Source organism: Lonchura striata, chromosome Z (assembly GCF_046129695.1).
Source record: "Lonchura striata isolate bLonStr1 chromosome Z, bLonStr1.mat, whole genome shotgun sequence".
Classification (NCBI taxonomy): domain Eukaryota; kingdom Metazoa; phylum Chordata; class Aves; order Passeriformes; family Estrildidae; genus Lonchura; species Lonchura striata.
The window spans coordinates 73967589-73973850 of NC_134642.1; positions in this window are offsets into that span (position 1 = coordinate 73967589).

Genomic DNA, 6262 nt, shown 5'->3' on the forward strand with positions numbered 1-6262 from the left:
GCCAACACCTCTCATCCTCACTTAAGGGCTATCCCCCTTTTCATTCCCTCTTCTTTAGGAAATCTTCTTTTACCAAGCAAATCCTGCCCTGTCCATTCACAGCTGAACTGAAGAAGCCTTTGCTTCTCAGCCGTGCAACAGCATTCAAACGCTCTCAGTCCAGCCTCTTTCATCCCTGTCCAATGCAGGTTCCTGAACAGAAGGAGACTTCTCAGGCAGGGATCTCCTGCTCTCCCAAATCATTTTCTCAGCAGCAAGGCCCAGATCTACTGGTGGTGATTCCCCTTCCCCAGGTGCATTCTGTGCTGAGCTGGATGCCCTCAGCGCTGCACAACCAGCACTGCCGGGTGGAGCGCTGGGGGCTGAAGCGTCTGCTGTGCCTGCAAGAATCCAAACACTTTGGTTAGGCTCCTGAATGGGGCTTTGGGATGCAGAGCTCTAATCCTGCCTTGGCTCAAACATCACAGGAAACACATAGAAAACTCTATTCCAGAAGTGTATTCAAATTCTGAAGCGATTTGGAATTTGGATTTCTTCTTCTTAAAAAGTATTTATTTTAATTGATATGTACATACATTCAAGTATGGGCTGTAAAATTGATCTACACACACACTAATGAAGCCAGGCTGTGGCACTGCCTCCCCTGAGATCCAGCTGCTCATTTCTTCCTCATGGTCGTTATTTCCCAGTGTTTGACCTGGTGTCTCCTCTCAAAAGGACTCTATTGCTCCCAGCGTGTACAGCTTTTGCCTGCTTTTCCTAGGAATCCTAAATGTGCTGAACAATCTTTCAGGCTGTTTCCACAATGGATCCTAAGGAGATCAGTAAAGAACAGCCCTTTGGCAGCTGCTTTGGCTACTGAAGGCATTTTCTGCTGAGATGGTGATGACTCTTCATTTCAGTTTATGATGGCTCATGACTGTCCAACCTGGGCCCTCAGCCCTCAAGATCTGCTAAGCTTTTGATTGAGCAATGGGCTGTAATCACTTTGTTGAAGATTTTTTTTTTAGGAATATCCCAGGAAGTAAAGAAGGAACAAGACAGAGCTGGAAAAAGGCGCCTGGGTGTGTTGGATTTGGCACAGCTTGGTTTTTGGTAGCAGGGGAGGGCCATGTGGGTAGCTTCTCTGGAAGGCTGCTAGAAGCTTCCACCATGTCCGACAGAGCTGGTCTGGGATGGCTCTGAAGAGGGACATGCTGCTGGGCAAATTAGAGAGGTTGTAACATCTCTGTGATGACATATTGAAGAACAAAAGCAAAACAGCCCATGTGTGGTTCTTTCCCAGGGGTGGCGAGGCACTGCTGCCAGGGGCCATCCAGGTGCAGCACGTGGCGATGAGCTGCCACGGCTGCTGCCATCCTGGCACGACCTGTGGTGAGCCTTCTCTGCCTGGCTGCTCCTGGCCAGCCGCACTGTGGACAGAAGGGCAGGGGGGGGATGGCAGCAGCTTCTCCTTCCCAGCATCCACATAAAGAGAGGTGTTCAATAGTGCCAGCCCTGAAGTGGCCACCACTGCCCCCATGGTGGTGGCAGGGCCACATGGCTGGGAGCAGAAATGTAATGAGCGGTTCCCCGGAGCAGAGCCTAGATGAGATCAACATTTTGGTGCTGTGACATCCTGCAAGAAACTTTGAATTAGTCAAACTTTTTGGCAATGGTACCCCATAGGAGCAGTTTTTCTTCTAGTCAGAGAAGAGGAAGAAGTGAGGACATGTGAGGGAAAACAACATGGCAATGCCAAAGTCAATAGAAAAATAAGGATATGAATAAGGGGAGAGAATCCACTGGGCCATAACTCTGTGGGATGTGTCTTGAGTTTTTGGAAGTCGCAGTCTCTCTTTTATCCTAAACTCACAATTTTATCTTGCCCTCTTTGTTTCCTCATTCGCTGAGTTAGTGAGAAAGTACAGATTCCCAATTCGCCTACTCCATTTAACACATATTCTCCCTCATCAAGCATTGTATGGTCATTAAAATTATCTTTAATCCCACCCTGGTCTGAGAGCGTGGTCCTGCATCAAGATCAGCTGCCTGAGCTGTCCATTCTGCCTTTAGCTTCTCCGGGGTGGTAGTGTGTTTTTCTTCCATAAGTTGGTTCTGTTATCCCTGTGCAGATGGTTTGTCCTTGAAGCCTATCCTCTCACCTCCCTTGTCCATCTCCCCAAAGATGCTCTTTGTTCCAGTACCTTCCATGTCCATCACTGTAACTCTGCCCTCCTCCTTTGTCTGTCAGTATAATCCCGTCTTTACTTCCAGATCCTTCCCTGTCAATCTTGTATCCCCCTAAAACCTAACTGGTTCATTCAAACTGTACTCTTCCCCTGTTATTCCCTATGGGTTTGAGCATTGTAATCCCTACCTTCTGCTCCTCCCCAGGTTCCTTGAAATTTGAGAAAGTCTGTAACCTCCCCTTGTACCCTCCCCTGTATATAAATTGGTGCACACCTTTGTTCTGTGTCTTTCCTTCCCTGACCCTTCTCCTGGAATAAACCTCCCTGAGAAACCATTGGAAGACCCCTCCCTGTTCTTTGTCCCGACCCTTTTGCAGATACAGCTCGTGCTCTGGGGGAGCAGCCTCACTGCTGCAGCTTTCTAGCAGCCCTGCTATACTGCCACCAGGCCAATCCAGGCAAGGGGCGGCCACTCTCGGCGTGGTCAGGGAAGGGGCTAGCTAGAAGTTGACCCAGCACTCCTGTCACTCCTGCCCTACAGGGAGAAAGCGTGTGTGGGAAATAACCATTTATTCCCTTTTCCTTCAGTAAAGATTTGTGAGAGCCCTGCTAGAGTTGCCAGTGAGTTGGCCTCTTGCAGGGCTGGGGAGAGTCCTAGGGGCTGAGTCCCTTCTCTTAATGGGGTGCAAGGGTGCCCATGGCAATCGGTTGTAGCCCAGGAGAGGGGTGGAGGGGCTGAAGCTGCTGCCCTGGGCAGAGGGATCTGCCACTGTCACCACCTCCTGCCATGGCTCCTCCTGGGGCCAGTCCCACTCCACGGAGACTGGCACAGGTGGGGGGCAGCTGGGACCCCCAGGGAAAGCAGCCTCCGATGTACCAGCTTCCTCCTCCACATGACAGACTTCGGGGCCATGGACAGGAGCCCCCATCCAGGAGCTGCTGCTCTGGGAGCTGCTGGAGGTGGTGGAGCTGGCACTGGCCACAGGGCTGTTGTTGTCGTCCCTGAAGGCACCAGAGCACAGCAGCCTCTGGGCCTCCTCGCTGCACTGGCCCACCATGATGCTGATGGTGCCATGCACCAGTGGAGCCGTGTGCTGCTCGAGGACAGGCTGCAGCCCCTGCACCAACACCTCGGCGTTCAGCCCCTTGAGGCACAGGTCGTGCAGGATGGAGCTCTCTGCGGCCTCAACCAGCCACCACCAGAGCCGGAATATCCCCTCCAGCCTGTGGCGCAGCCAGCGCTGCAGGGGCTCCAGCAGCTGCGGCTGTCCACGGAAAAGTCGGGCCCACACCTCGGGCAGGAGGCCACCCGGGAACTCCGGCCCTGAGGGGCCCTGCTCAGCTGGGGACAGTGTCCCCTGTGGCACAGCTGCACAGGACACCACAGGGCCATGGGGCTGTTCTCATCCAGGCAGCCGGGAGCTCTCCCTGCCCGGCCGGTGGCCACTGGCAGCTGCTCCGGGGCAGTCCCGGCTGTGTCCTGATGCTCGTCTGCGTGCTCAGAAAGCCTGACGGTCTCTATGGGTGTCCTGCAGAGTGGGCACGAGGGATTCCTGTGTGCCCACCGCTGGATGCAGCCCAGGCAGAAGCGGTGGTGACAAAGCAGTGCACAAGTCACATCCTCTCCGTGCCTGGCACCAAGGTCTGCCAGGAACAGGCTGTGCCCAGCACCAGAGAGGCCTGGCTTGATCCTCTCGGCCGTGGCCTCTCGCTCAGTAGAGTTCAGGCTGCAGCCAGAGTGGCCCTGCGAATGCCTGAATGGAAGCAGTGAGAGACACAATGTCTGTTGGAATCGTGCTCTTCCCAGCCTTCATTCTGGATTAATTGCTGAATACTATGGATGCCTTGAGGGCACTGAAGGGCTGCAGTTCAGTTCAGTTCAACAGTGATGTGGGAAATGGATTTGTAGAGACAAAGCTCAAGTTCTGGACCATGGCAAGTGAGGACCTGAGAGAGATTGTTTTACAAAGACAGAACAAGACAGAACTGATCAAAAGGCCTTTTCTTTGATGTCTCAAAAATAAATAGAAGTGAAGTAAGGGAAGTGGAAGTGGAAAAGACAGAAAAGTAAGAAATGATGCGTCAGCGGATGATAGGAGAGGTTACAGAAAGGGGGCAGTGGCAATCACCCGGATCAGCAGCCAAAGGTCTGGGGAACTATCAACGTAGGAGTGTATCCAGTAGTGTGCAGTAAAGCAAGAAATGCCCATTTTCACTGCAGTTAATTTATTAAACAAATATCTCTCAATATAATTTGACATCAGCCTTACTTCCCTAAATCTGTATAAATACATAACTTACTTCATGGGATCATTAATGATCACAGCAGCAAACAGCTGTCTGGTTACAAATGTACCATAATGCTTAAACCCCTGCATACTGGAATTCCTTTTTTGTTTGGGTTGTTTGGGGGTTTTGTTTGTTTGTTTGTTTTGGGTTTTTTATGGGTTTTCTGCTTCTTTTTGTTTTTTGTTTTTTGTTTTTTTTTTTTTTTTATTATTATTCAAGGAACTGAAAAGATAAATATATCTTGTGCTCTTTCATTAACTTGATCTTGAAGAATTGGCTTACCAGTGATCCTTGCATCATATTTCAACAGCTAGCAAGTCTTACACCACTTAAAATATTTTAAAAATCCCAAACAAACAAAAACCAGAAAGACTAATTATTTTACAGTCAAGCCTGACACAGTCTAACACAGTGCATAATACTACTGTTTCACTAACATCCTTTGCAGTTCTTTTTCTCTTAGAACTGGCATATTTTGTGGAACATAAGAGTGTTTACAAGAGAGAAAATGTTCTGCAAACTGAAAAGAAGTCAGCAAAAGTGACTCTAGGGAAGGTAAAATAAGAATGCCTAATTGTATTTAAACATGCAGATGTATTTTTTGCGTAAAACTGTGCTGCCTCTTAATTCTTCTTATAAAAAATACATGGGCATTTGACGTATGTTAATACAAGAAAATAATTCTTATTCCAGGGGTTATTTGTTTTGAGTAAACATTAGCCAGAAGGTATCTCTGAGGCCAATCATGAAAGCAGAATTTTTAAATACTTACAGGTTGTTATTTCAAATACGAAAATCCACAGCTAGTAATTTTTACTAGGAGAATACCTATAAAGAATACAATCTCCATGTCTAAGAGCTTGGTCAAGCACAATTCTTTGCTCATTCATATGCTGAGTGCAGACTGTGACTCAGTATTCAGCAGGGCTGCAGCAGGCAGTGCATGCCTGACCACACTCTCCTATTTTTTCACCCTTCTAATAGCATTGGAGAGTCAAAAAAGCAATAAAAAGAGAAGGGCATGTATTAAGGAATTTGTTATGCAGGATGCACTCAGGCTTCACACCATTTAGCCATACAGATGAGCCCTAACCCAACAGTTACCTCTGTGCACTGCTGTATTTACAGGATTGCAAACTGAGAGCAGAATTGAGCCGAGGAATCTTTTTTCAGAATCATGGGGCTTTTTGTCTGTAGGAAGGCAAGCTGATGCTGTTAAGAGGTAGAAACTGTTAAGAGATCTGGGTGCTTAAGTAAAGATGTGACTCTTTCAAATTAGTTATGAACTCTCATTTTTCCTTGTTGATACCAAGGATGATAAGAGGAATGCTCATCTTATTCAGCTGGCGTGTTTAATTTTCCATAACTGTGATGTGCTTTGAGGTGGCAGTACTGAATGTCACAGGAACAGCTATGAGGAACTAGCATTTTGTACTTTGATTGAAGATACATAGTCAGATACCTGAACTGAAAAACTGAAAAAAAAATTAAAGTAACCTTAGAACAGATCAATTGTTCCGCTCCAGTGTAATCTCTCAGTGCAGAATTATGCTGAAGTTAGCTTTGTAAAAGCCTTGCTGGAGGTCGCTTAAGAGCTACTTTTCAGCTAGCTACATCAGACAGTGAGTGTTTATTTTCTATTTATTTAATTGCCCATTTCAACTGAGGAGTAGTAGCTTATTCTTCTTCCAAGTACTCTCCTTCTGACCTAATGATGTTTCCGAAGCAGCAGCCTTCAGTACCGAGGCCTGTGTCAGGCCCAAGTGGATTTGGTTAAGTTTCTAGCTCGTGTCTTCAGCGTG